This window comes from Peromyscus californicus, unplaced genomic scaffold (assembly GCF_007827085.1).
Source record: "Peromyscus californicus insignis strain IS unplaced genomic scaffold, ASM782708v3 Scaffold_5__1_contigs__length_169319896, whole genome shotgun sequence".
NCBI classification, from domain to species: Eukaryota; Metazoa; Chordata; class Mammalia; order Rodentia; family Cricetidae; genus Peromyscus; species Peromyscus californicus.
Window position 1 is genome coordinate 116,961,758 of NW_026294573.1, and position 14,427 is coordinate 116,976,184.

Sequence of the window (14,427 nt, forward strand, 5' to 3'; positions counted from 1 at the left end):
GTGTGTGTGTGTGTGTAGATGTAAACATATATGCAAATATTCAAAATGGATCAGCTACAGTTTTACAAGAAAATATGTATAAAAATAGTTTCAGAACTGATCTGAGAGTTTCACCGCAATTTATGTCCTTCTTACAAAGAAAAAAATGAATTCTACAATACCAATAATGGATTTTCCAAAATAACTCTTTATAAAGCATTTCAATTACAGTTTTAAATTGTCTGAAGTACAGATTCAGTTTCTCAATATTTAAATGTATGTGTAGGTGGGTATTATGCATTCTTGTTTGCTTTACATAAATTTGTATGGATTGCAGCAATGAGTAATCTTTATACAACTATCAGTGTACATTAATGCTGATAAAATAGCGCACTTAGAATGAAAACACAGTATTAGAGCTAAACTTTGAAATTTTTATTTTATTTTCAATATTATCCAAAATGTAAAATTAATCTTGAGTTTTTGAGATTATCTTAGATGACAAATAAAAAAATACTTTCTCATTACATAAAATTACATAAAATAAGGGACACCATGACCCTTATTTTAATCTTTTTAAAATCATAAAATTATTTCATACTCAGCTAAATAGATGGTCCTGTAGGTAATGAGCTTGCAGCACAAACATGAGAAACTGGATTTGATCTCTAGACACCATCCGCACACAAACACCATAGCGTGCACCAGTAATTCCAGCACAGAGGAGGTGGAAACAGGTGAATCTTAGGGGCTTGCTGGCAAGAGAATGGAGCTGAATTGGTGAATTCTAAGTTTAACGATAAATACTGTCTAAACAGAGAAAATAAGCCATGGATGGTGGTTCATAACATTTATCTCCAAATCTGTATGCACGGGCTAGTGGATCTCTGTGAGTTAGAGGACAGGCTGGCTAAGACAACAAAGTGAGACTGTGGTCCTTGTTCTGCTTAAAAGAATTCTGCTTCTGAAAATAAAGCAATAACAAATAAAAGAACAACAAAATAAGAAGATCAGCAATTAAGAAAAACATCAGATGTTGACTTCTGACCTAGACATCTGTGTGTGTGTGTACCCTCACATGCAAACATGTACACATATACAAATTTAACAAAATTCCATATTCCAAACAATTTTAAGATTCACTAAAAAATTTAAATAATTACATTCTAGGGCTGTGTATAACTGAATAGCTCTATTAACTCCAGCCAGCTTATCACTGACTTAATGTATTTCTTTCAGCCTTTGAGGAAGTCTTCAAATGTAGCATAAATATACAGTATGATTCCTGGGATTATGATGCAGTATTTGGGGAATTCTTGCATGTCACCTGATATGATATTGCACATGTCTTTCCTGTAATGGGAATAATAAAACTACAGGTAAGTATCACCCTTGCCATTCTCCAGATAAAGTATGGCTCAAAGAAACAAACAGTATTTCCTCACCAGAAAAAATGAAGTGAAGATTTGGTCATTCTTCTTGATTTCTACACTTAATTCCAATATGTGTTGCTTTTAAAAATAGCTGCTGAGAGAGGAAGACTTTCATGATGATGATTCTAATAATTATTCATTCTATGATGGAGTCACAGTGTTGGGGGAAATGCCTGCTACTGGTAGAGTACCGTGTATGTATAACTTGATTTCTATGATTGAAAGATATTTCTTAGATAAAAGGCTTAGTTACTAAGTTATTAAGTTGATAAAGGACAATTGTTTCAAATACTTTCTTTAACAAAGCCATGTTTTTCCTTTGCTCATTGATTTCTGTATTTCTGTCTCTTCTAATAGGCCCCTCACTAACTCTCATTGTAGACACTAGCAGCTTTGCAGCTTTTTAAGACTTTTCAAGTCTTCTAGATTCTAGGCATGACATATGGTTTCAGTGCGGGAACTACTGATTGCATGGTGAAGCCTGTTATTTCTTCCACTTTTCACTGCTCTGCTCACAGTTTGCTGGCAGCTGAGCTGAGAATAGGATTTTAAGGTTCAGCATGAGATCCAGGAACCCTGAAACAACAACAATAATAAAAGTGGGCTCTGGTTTTGTGCTGGAGGCAAGTTCTGCTTTCTGTACTCAGAACTTTTTGAAGGGGAGTGCTAGAAGTCAAAAAGACAGGAAATGAAAATGCTACCCAGACCCCTGCTTTCCACAAGGAAAAACTCCTGCTCCTTTGAAATTGGATTTTTTTTTTAAGGTACTGATGTAAGCAAACTACAACACAGCTTTATTTCCTTTTCTGTGATGTGAAATGCCACAATTCCAGCCGAAGTTTTAAGAAATGCCATGACACACATAAAAACAGTCAATTATGCTGCTGAAAGAGTCCAGGCCCAGTTTTCTTTCCAAAAACACTCTGCTATATTTTACATGAAAAATTACTACAAATACATGTGTCAAAAGTCCTCCCCAGTGTGACCCTGGGGTCTTCTGACGTTGCTGGATTAACACTTGTAAACTTCAGTTCTAATTGGAATAAAATCAAATGCCTCTTTTTTGTGAAAAATTGAACGGAAATCAGGGTGATTTTAACAGCAAAGGCAGAATTATTTATTGTTACATGAACATGAGAAGGTTATTTAGTTATCTGTTTATGTTGGCTACATGAAATGATCTTACCTATTTGTTTAAGATAAAACACTGACATTTAGAAGAAAGTTCAAAACATTCAAAGGTGGTAAATTTTTGATGATTGGTCTTGTAGTTGGAGAAGAAACAATTTCTACCTCCTAAATATGTGTAGTGTAATTGAGGAGGCAGTAGGACCAAGTGACTAGCACTCTCTTTAGCAGTAGAAGTCAGGGTGGAAGACCTTACTTACATGGCCAATTGAGAGACTTGGAGTCAAAGACATGAGGTCACCATATGCCTTTGATATTTATAAGCTTTCCTCTATATGAGGCATAGTTCTTTATTTCCCTGAAACATGGTTTCCTCATCCATAAAATAGAGCTCCACATTATCTCATCCTGGGAGATAATTCTCCCTGGGTCTCTTCCATTTCTGTTCATCATTTGAGAAAGACACTAGAGTCTCTCTTGAATTATCTCTTCAGAAAGGTTTGTGTGGCAACAGCCTAGGAAGGGGAAAGATAATGCCTTTCTCTAGGGCACAGGAAAGATTTGACATCCCCCCCACCTACACACCAGAATAACAAAGCTAATGTTTCTCTCAGGGGTAGTTTCACAGGTTAGCTGGTAGCTTCCTTAGGAAAGCTTGCTTTCTTCTGTACTCAGGGTGTTTCTGTAACACAGTCCACTGAGTGTGCATGTATCAACTGGTCCCTGATACATTGCTCTATGGGACCAGGGTTCCAGAAAGTTTTACAAATGATGTCACTGTGGCAGTTGCCGATACTGTGACTAATGCATTGTCTTTTATCTCTTAGTCAAGCGCCTCTTGTTTATGGTCAGCACCCATGACACCTGGCTTGCTTACCTCCTTTCAAGCAAAGAACAATCTCAAATGCTGAACAACCCTTGTCTTTTTTTTTTCATTCATAGACTTTATGTAAAGATTCATAATGATATTGTGAGCAAAGATTTAATACTGGGTGTTGCAAATAGAAAGTACTTGTGTATTCATCCTGTGTATCCAGTTGTTCCACACATGCAAATGCAACAGTTTGAAAATATTTGGGAAAGTACACTCATTCCTTTATTCCAAACTTCATCTCCAGAAGGTGTTCCCTGGAAACTCACGGGCCACTCAGGCCAGGGAAGTAGGTAGGCTAACTGCAGATCTTTATCTCTCCCTCTGTTCCTTCACATCCAATCCTCCAGGCTCATCCCTAGCTCTGTAGCAAAACACCTTTTGTGGGATTCTGAACCCCAAACTCTCTGACCCCCATCTTCAATGGATCATGTATATCTTCTCCTACAACATCCCCCCCAACTCATCTGCCTCCTTATCCCTGCCCCCCAATATCAGCAGGCATTCCCTGGTGCCATGTGGCAAAACTTCTTTGGAGAAAAACACACACAGTTGTCTACTCACCCTAGATGGGGAACTTACAGCAGACTAAAGTAAAGATACCACCGAAGTCCAACTTTTTTAAATAATAAATTATTGGGGGGGTCATTTGCAAGAATGTGGATGAAGGGTGACTTATAGGAGCAGAAATGACTCAAAGACATCTGCCTCACCGCAGCCCACCCAAGTATGGGGGACACAATGCTGGGAATGTGGAACAAATTGCATAGATTACAGACAGATTGGAGACTACCCTTTCCAGATGCCTCAGTTGATCTGAGCCTCTTCGAAGGCAGCTTGGCTGGTTTTTGCTTCTTCCAGGCAGCTGTTCTGGTCTCAGAGACTTCTTTGCAACTTCTCTCCTCTCAGAGTCTTCTTTGAAGCTCAACTTCCTTCCATCTTTGGGGGCCTCCCAGCTTGTATGGCTTACTCTCTGTCTTACTTAGTGTTTTATTTCATGAAGAGATGCCATGACCATGGAAAATCTTGTAAAGGAAAACATTTAATTGGGGCTGGCTTAAAGATTCAGAGATTTAATCTATCATTATCATGGTAGGAAGCATGGTGGCATGCAGGCAGACATGGTGCTGGAGAAAGAGCTGAGAGTGCTACATCTTGATCTACAGGCAGTAGAAAGAGAGAGACACTGGGCCTGGCTTGAGCTTCTGAGACTTCAAAGCCCATCCCCAGTGACACACTTTCTCCAACAAAGGGACATCTACTCTAACAAGGCTACACCTCCTAATCCCTGTCAAGTAACATCACTCCATATATATGACCCTAAGGGGGCCATTCCCATTCAAATCACCACAGGACCTATCTTCAATGGCTCACACAGCTCTTAGCCTCAAAATTTCCTCCACATTTATCCTTCTCTCCCAAGGCCTACTCCAGCAGGCATTCTCCGTGAATCCAATGGCCAAGCCAGACAGAGAAGCAAGTAGGCCAGCAAAGCAGGGAGGTGAGCTTCAGATCTTCCCTCTCCCTCTTCTTCTTCATGTCCAATTCTCTAGTCTCACCATCATTTCTAAAGCAGACTACCTCATGTGGCATCTCCTTATATTCTGCCCCTACTCCCAGGAAACTATGCAGATCCTGAAGGAACATACTACTTACCACCCACCTGTGGACCCCCTTTCAGCAACCCATTTCTATCCCATTCCCATTCCTTATTGTCAGATCACAATACCTAAGAACATATTTTACCTGGAATCTCCAGTAGTCACATCTATCAGGATCCCAGAGGAATTTCCTAACAGGCAAGAAACAGTCACTACATTCTGCTAAGTATCAGAGAACACAAAAGAAATCAAGGCAGAATCACCTACCCAATAAGGACAAGACTGTAAATAGATGGTTCTCTCCCACCAGCTAATTCCCTAATAACCACTCAGAGGTATAATATTACTTATAAATGTTCAGCTGGTAGCTCAGGATTATTATGAACTAGCTCTTACGCTTAAATTAACACATAATTTTTATCTATATTTAGTCATGTTGCTTGGTACCTTTTCTCAGTACTGCATTCTCATGTTGTTTCCTCTGAATCTGGCTGATGACTGTATGTATTTTCCATCTTTACGTGGCTTATTATATTTTTTATTACTTTATTTCTTTTTTAAGGACTTTCTCTACCCCTTTTGTCTTTCAAATCTACATATATTTCGTATGTTTTTAAACATACTGAAACCTGTTTAGAGGGTTTTTGTTGGTGTTTTGTTTTGTTTTGCTTTGCTTTTATTTTTTTGAGACAGAGTTTCTCTGTAACAGTCCTAGCTGTCCTGGAACTGGCTTTGTAGACCAGGCTGGCATTGGACTCATAGAGATTCACCTGCCTCTGCCTCCTAAGTGCTGGGATTAAAGGCATGCACTACCAACAGGTGGCTCTGTTTCTCTTTTAGATTGGTTCAATCTTGTGTAGCCTAGGGTGACCTTGAACTCATCTTCCTGCTTCCTCCTCCCAAGTGCTGAGATTAAAGGTGTGTTCCACCATTGTCTGGTCTCTATGGTTAACTAGTGGCTAGCTCCACCCTTTGATCTTCAGGCAAGCTTTGTTTATCAGAACACAAACAAAATATCATACAACATAAGACCAGATATTATCACCTAGAATTAAAATCTTCCCAAACCTAAATGCCTAGATACCAGTGTATAAACACAATCAATAACCACCAGAACAATATGTCTCCACCAGAGCCCAGTGACTTTAACACAGTAGGCTCTATGTATTGCAACACAGTGGATGCACAGTACAAAGATCTTAAAATAGTCTTTATGAATATTATAGAGGTTCTGAAGTATGAAATAAATCAATACCTTAAAGAAATATATTAAAACACAAACAAACAGTGGAAGGAAATGAAAAGAGTTCAAGACCTGAAAGTGGAAATAGAATCAATAAAGAAAACCAAAACTGAGGGAAACCTAGAATGAAAATTTTAAGAACTTGAACAGCAACCTTGGAGGCTAGCCTCACCAACAGAATATAAGAGATTGAAGAAATAATATCAAGCATTGAAGACAAGATAGATAGAAGAAACAGATAACTTGTTCAAAAAAATGTTGAATGTAAAAAATTCTGGAACAAAACATGAAGGAAATATGGAAAAGACAAAGTCTAAGAATAATAGGAATAGAAGAAGAAGAAACACAGGTCAAAGGAACAGAATGTATTTTTTTAATTTTATAATTTAATTTAATTTTACATATCAGCCATGGATTCCCCTGTCCTCCCTCCTCCCGCTCCCCCTATCCCCAGCCCACCCTCCATTCCCATCTCCTCCAGGGCAAGGACTCCCCTGGGGATTCAGCTCAACCTGGTAGATTCAGTCCAGGCAGATCCAAACCCCTCCTCCCTTCACCCAGGCTGAGTAAAGTGTCTCTGCATAGGCTCCAGGCTCCAAACAGCCAGTTCATGCACTAAGGACAGGTCCCGGTCCCACTGCCTGGGGGCCTCCCAAACAGTTCAAGCTAATCAACTGTCTCACTTATCCAGAGGGCCTGATTCAGTTGGGGGCTCCTCAGCTATTGGTTCATAGTTCAGACAAGGGAGGGAATACAAAGAGAGAACCCTAAAATTAAGAGCCATTTCAGGAATATGGAAACCTAGTATAGTAGAAGCTTCCTAAACTATATGTATTTTCAAAGGTAATCTAAATGAAATTGCCAAATTATGGGTGAGACAGAGTCCTGACTGGCCATCTCTTGTCACCAAATGAAACTTCCAGTACTGGGATTGGGTTACATCCAATTGAGTTGTTGGCAAAGATGTACTACGGAAATCTCCAAATAACCAGGCTATTGCCAAGTCTATAGATTGTTCTTAAAAAATTGATGGCAAGGCCCCATCACTGAAGAAAACACCTACAAAACTAACTGTAAATGGAGAAGTCAAGCCAGTACCCACATAGACCCTTCACCCTGTTGTGCTAGTGTCTTTGGTATAGGAAGGTACTCTGCATGCTACCAAGGGAGAAAAATAAACACCAACCCAACCACAAACCTTTGATCTACAATGGTAGCCTGCCTGCAATACAGACTAATATAATGGTGCCACAAAATTCATGAGAGTAATCAACTAATATCTGATTTGACTGAAGTTCCCCTCCATGAGAAGGAACTCATACCTGACACTGCTTGGATGACCTAGCACCTGAGACTTGATAGTCCAGAGACCCAGAGTAAACTCAAATATTACTCCACAAAATAAACAGTAAAATGACTGTTAATGTTATGCTATCCTCAGATCAATTTCTTGCTCAGCCATCATCAGAGAAGTTTCCTCCTATGGCAGATAGGAACAAATACAGATACCCACAACCAGACATTATGCACAGAGTAGAAGACATTGGGACATTCAGCCCTTAAGGGGATGTCTATGTCAAATTCCTTCCTTCAGGGCTTAAGAAAACCTGAAGAAAAGGAGGCAAAAAGAGCATAAGAGTCAGAAAGGATGGAGGACACCAAATAAACAAAGTCCTTTAAATCAACAAAGCAACACACACAGACACGTATAGGGTCTGCAACAATTGGGGTCCTATATCTGAAATAAGTGGACACATACCTGTATCCATAACCCTGAAGCAATCTCCAATTGTATTGATAAACGCTTGAAAAATAAAAACAAACTTTAGTGTCCTCTAAAGGATCCTCACTAGGGAAATGTGGTGGCTTCAATAAAAATGCCACCATAGGCTCATATATTTGAAGACCTAATCATCATGGAATGCCATTACTTAAAAGGATTAGGAGGTATGGCCTTGTTGAAGGAAGTATATCACTGGGGGTGGGCTTTGAGGTTTTAATAGTAGATGCCAAGTCCAGTAACTCTCTCTCTTTTTGTTTATGGGTCTGGACATAGAGCTTTCAGCTTCTTCTCCAACATCATGTCTGCCTACATGCTACAATTCTCCCTGCCATGATGAAAATACACAAAACCTTCAAAACTGTAAGCAAGCCACAAATAAATGTTTTACTTTATAAGAGTTCCAATAGTCATGGTTTATTTTCACAGCAACAGAACACTGAATAAGACAAGAAAAAAGTACGCTTAAGAGTGGTCTGCATGCCCAGAAGTAGATGGTCAACAGAATATGAACTAAATGGCACCTCTGGAAGTTATTTGTCTCATAAGATCCTATCAGGGTTCTTCCTTTTTCAGTTTAAAATTTATCTTGTAACTTTTATTTTATTTTATTTATATTTTTCTCCTATTATTTTATCTTGTAGATTCATATTAGTGTTTTTAAGGGATTCCTCAGTGTGTGAGTGAGTGTCTCTGTTTCTTGTGCCTTTTCTTGGTCTCTTTTATTCTGTTTGTTTTATCCAATTCTAATATGTGAATTTTTGTTTCATTTTATTAGTATCTTATTGAAGCCTATTTGTTTTCTAATGAGAAACAGAAAGGGGATGTATCTGAATGAATGGAAAAGCCAGGGAGGAGCTGGGAAGAGGCTAGGGGGAGAAAACTGTAATCAGGACACATTATATGAGAAAAAAATTATCTGTTTATAATAAAAGAAAAAGAACATATTTAGGAAAATGGTACCTATACTGAATATGCACAGTTTTTCTTATCACTATTTATGAAACTATATAGTATGCAACTATTTATATAGCATTTATATTATATTAGATATTCTGTATCATTGGGAAGTGTTTTTTAGACATGAAAGAATGTATGTGTTATATGCTAAAACTATGCCATTTTCACATGAGGAATTTGAACAGTGATACATTTTGGTGTTTGAGGAGAGTGTTCTAGAACTAATGCCCCCAGATACTGAAGGATGATTGCAGTTCAGTGATCTAACATCACTATCAATATTGTGATTATGAATTGCAATTCCTGCTTTCAGCAGTTGTGACAGTAAACACATACCAGTGTGGATCCAAACCAGACTAATCCCAGAATAGAGAGGAGACCCAGGCACCATGATGTTCCCTTAGCTGAGGAGCTATTAACAATTGTTAGCTTCTGAGAGGTGAAGGGTCAGTTTTATCTTGGCCCCTAAGAAGTCAAACATACCCCAGTGGGAGGATTCACATCAGAGGATATTTGGACATCACAAAATTGCCTAGATGGTTTCAGGAGTTAAAAAAAAAATAAGGCATACAAAGTTGGGTAAGAAGAGAAGGAGAGTTGACATGAGAAGAGCTAGGGAAAGGAGGGTAAACTTGATCAAATTTGTTGCATGGAATTCTCAAATAACTAGTTAAAACTTAAATAAAAAGTACAATAGACATCAAGGCATGGTGACCTACATCTGTAATCTCAGATACCCAAGGCTGAGGCAGAATAACGGAAAGGTTCAGAAGAATCTTGGCAAGACTTCATATCAAATTATAATTTGTCTTTTGAAATGTGAGTGAGAGAGGAAAAGGGTCTTTTAAGGGAGGGGAGAATGGTCATTGAACATAGGACATATGAACCTGGAAAGGAGACTAATGGGGTCAAAGGTTACAAGCAGAAGGAGACGGGAATGGAAAGAGGCTGTGGAGGAGATCAACCAGAACAAAGTATTATAAAAATGCCAAAGTAAAACGTGTTACTTTGTATAACTATCTAATTAAAAAAATTAAAATGGCTGGCAAGGTAGTTCAATGATATGGCATTTGCCCAAACATGAGTAAGAACATGTTACTCCCCAAGTGTGGAAAATGAAAAGGAATAAAACATAGGTAAGTGTATTTAAATTAACACACTTCTACCAAACATGGTAAATATGTGAAAAACTCCAGTAATTCAAATGAGAATTTTAAAATTGCTTGCATTCAACAACCCTGTATCGGACATGAGCAATAAGGCTCACACCTATAAAAAATGAAGAAATGGTTTAAAATTTAACATACAGAGGAGAATTAATGTTATTGTGTAATTGCACGTTTTAAAAGGAAATGAGCGTTTGCCGAGTAATTGATTAAAAGTGTGTCTTTCAGAATTTAGACAAAAGAAATGTCTGATTGCTTCCCACACCTGAAAACCTCTTTGTAGGAGCCATGGCCTGTTAAGCATCTTAATCATCATAGTAGTTGTTACCTTAGTAATGGAAGTTCAGAGACTTTGGTATTTTCTACGTCTTACTGGGCCCAGGAAAGTATCTAAAATTTCTGTCTTTATGGTGGTGATTTATGTACTAATCAGATCTTCTCTCTGATGAAGTTTTATTATGATATACAGAGACAATCTACACATAAAAGAATGATGCAAACAGAAGAACAAAATAATGCAAAAGTAAAAATAAACACAAACAAACATTTAAAAGCCAAGATTCAGGTGGTGTGGGGAGAAGAGACAGAATCAAGTTTAAAATGTACAGGTGGAATAGCGTTGGCCAGCCAATGAGTGACTGGGCCCACATGACAGAGCAGCTCCTGCTTTGTGTGGAAGCTCCTTTGATGCTAGGAACACTACTGCTCAACTCTGAAAATCTCAGTCCTGATGGTTTTGACTTTGCTGGCATTTGCCCCACCTATCTTATTTTTCTGTGAGCTCCTAGATGCTAAGTCAACTAAAACAATCTGAATTACCTGTTTGTTTGTAAGGTACTGACAATAACAATATCCTTGGAGAGATTTGCCAGACATGACATTGGTGTAAGCCATGGATATATGGACAATGAGGAGACATATTGTTAAGGGCAGAGATGAGCAGACAGTGCCAGAGCTTTCTTCTCTCCACCTTCTCTTGCCCTGTCTTTTGCCTAAGAATGTCTCCCTCCTCCACATACTGTCTCTCACACTGCCCCCTCACCTCTCCATCATAAATGCATTGAGATGTTTGTGTTTGTTGCTTTTGACCACTTACATGAAGTTGCTCTTTTCATTATGTTCTTCATTCACAGCTGTGGCTTTAAAATTTCCCTGGCTTACCTGAGTTCTCTAATTTCCAAAAAGACCAACATACTCCAGTCATTACTTTGCTTTAATAATAATTTCTCCATCTGTCTCCCTCACTAAGCTAAAACTGTTTTAGATTAAAACAGTTTCATTTTAATCATCTCTATGTTCCCAGAGTCTGACACAGTAGCTACCATATAATAAGTACTAAATAACTTTGGATGAATATATTAAATCTTTCACCTCTAGTTTAGCATAAAGTTTAAGATATTCATATGTAGTTCTCCACAAGATGGTATGTAATTTACCAGAATCAATAATCATTGTCAATTTTGCTTCTCTGACATGAAATAAAATTGCACAGGCTACTATTGTTCCTTTTAGATTTACTTCTCTCATGTCATTCTCTCTCAGCAGCTGGAGGAATATAAGAGATTTATGTCTTCTCCAAAGGCATAAATGTTAATTTGATTTTTAATTATTTTCCCAAGTAGCAGACATGCTTCAGTTTAGTTCCCACTTAGGATCAATATTGGTTCAAGTTACTTTAGTACTATCACCTTTAAAAAAAGCCATGTCACAGCTAAAATTATAAAATTATGATCCAGTGCTCATTATTATTAACAACAAACATTAAATTTTATTTTCTCTCTGATGTTCATGAAAGTATGGGAATAAGAAGGAGAAAATAATGGTGATTCTTTGAATTGTAATTACTATACAATGCTTATGACGTTCCACGTGTCAACTGCAATATCCTTTGTATTCTACAGCTAGTAATTTCTGTTGAATTTCAATATTTCAATACCATTAAATATAGTAGGATACGTAATTTAAATTAATGGGAAAACTGGACTGTTTTTACACAAAAACAGTGACATTTTACAAAGTTTTATACAGAAAAACAATCTGGCACTCACTATTGAGCTAGATAAGTGGAAGAATTCGATGTAGAACAGTGTGTGAAAGTCAGGTTCCAGGGCCACAGGTTAAAGCATTTAGAACTATGTTTTTCTTCCATTGTTCTTCATTTATGATTACCAGGCTTTTCATTCTTGAGCATAGACTCATCACACAAGCCCTGAACAAATAAATCCAGGCACTGACTTCCACAATTAGAAGAAGCATATATGCCTTTTTAAATGCGTGCCCTACAGTCTCACATGTGAAAACCTCAGTCAGTCATCAGATTAAATGCCTTACTCATCCTAGCAAAGCACTATGGCATTCTGCGCCGGATGTGTGTCTTTAATATACTCACCCACTAGAGTGCATATAGATAGGTCCCTCATTATATTTCCTCAAGTTCAACCACCAAGATATGCATACACTGCATACACACACACACACACACACACACACACACACACACACACACACACACACACGTATGTATGTTGCAACAAATAATGAAAAATAAGACATGAACTCGAAAAAGAGCTGAGGGGCACATTGGAGGGTGTAGAGGGAAGAAAGTGAAAGAGGAAGTGTATAATATCTTAAAAAGTAAAAGAAAAAATTATAAAAATTAAAAATATTATTTCAGTAACACATTTAGCTTATGGCTTTTAGAAAAAAATAAAAGTATATTTTATTCAGTAGATTGATATATATGTATATTTTTATTGGTAAAAGTAGAAAAAGATACTAAACAAATGACACAGAGATGAGGTACAGTAGTTCTTTCAAGGTGGCTTACAACTGTCATTTTATAAATGCTGCTAATATTACATGCTATGTCATTTTCTTACACCTTGTTATTATTAGATTATGTTAAACACACACACACACACACACACACACACACACACACACACACACACACATTCCTAAATACCTGAAAAAAAGCCTGCTCAGTCTGTATAATGTCACTTGTATGTGTGTTTTCAGGCTGACCATAATTGATGAGCTCTTCTGTTATGGCAAGATAACCCTAAGGTGTACAGTAGTGGCATGCATATCTTAGTGGTAGCTAACAGTTATCTAATAGTACTTAAGACACACTATGATTGACAGACAGAGCCATGGGCCAAAATAAACAGAATAATGTCATCTTAGGAATAGTTTTGTTTGCATGAGAGATAGCTTACTACAAAATGAAAAGCTTTGCCCACTTCTATTATCTGTCAATGCTCTTGCACTCTACCCTCAGTCATAATATGATACAGCAAAGAAACCCCAAGCAGATGCTAGCCCCCTGATCTAATACTTACAAACTCAAGAACTGACAAAAAAATCAATGTCAGTTGTTGATAAATTATTTAGTTTTACATATTCTATTATGAATGCATAAAACAGAATAATAGAAGCTCATATCACCACCAGGTTCTAATATATTTCAACTAGATTCTGGTCACTAATATGAAGAATTAAATTAAATTAAACTGACCCCACATTGTTAGAATTTTTTGTTTGTGTATTTGGCATAAAGAAATAAAATAATGTTTGAATTCTTTCTGTTAGGGTATTTAAAAAATAAAAAACCTCAGAATTCTTAAAAGGTAAACATACATATGAACCGACAACCTCACATTACAATCCAGCTAAAGAAGTTCATCATCACAAAGAAAAGTTTTTAAGAAAGCATTGGCAGGGGTTGGGGGTGCTTTTGATACAGCTTACTTGGTATAGTGCTTGACTGGCATGCACAAAGCCCTGGGTTAGATACCCAGCACTAGATGAATTACCATACCTGTGATCTCAGCAGTTGGAAAGTAGAAGCAGGAGCACCAAAAGTTCAAGGTTATTTCTGATTGTATTTAGGACATTTGAGGCCCACAGAGACTACATGAGATTCCAAAACCAAACGAAATAAGCAAATAAAAAAATATTCTCACTCTTCATGATCAAAGATATTAAAATTATTGCATCTTGAATTCAAGGTCATATTCCTAACACAAAAAGACCATAGATAAAATAAACAAAGTCAAACCAACAGAAATCAAAAACTAAAGTAAAATAATGAGAAAAACTCAGTGGATCAGGAGAACAGCCATTTAGACAAAGCTAAAATAATTTATTCTATAAGAAATAATTCTGAAGAAATCACACACATAGACTATGTAGCAAAAAATATGAAAATCTACTAACCAAATTGAATACATTAAATAATTAAATCAAATAATTTAATGTAAATTT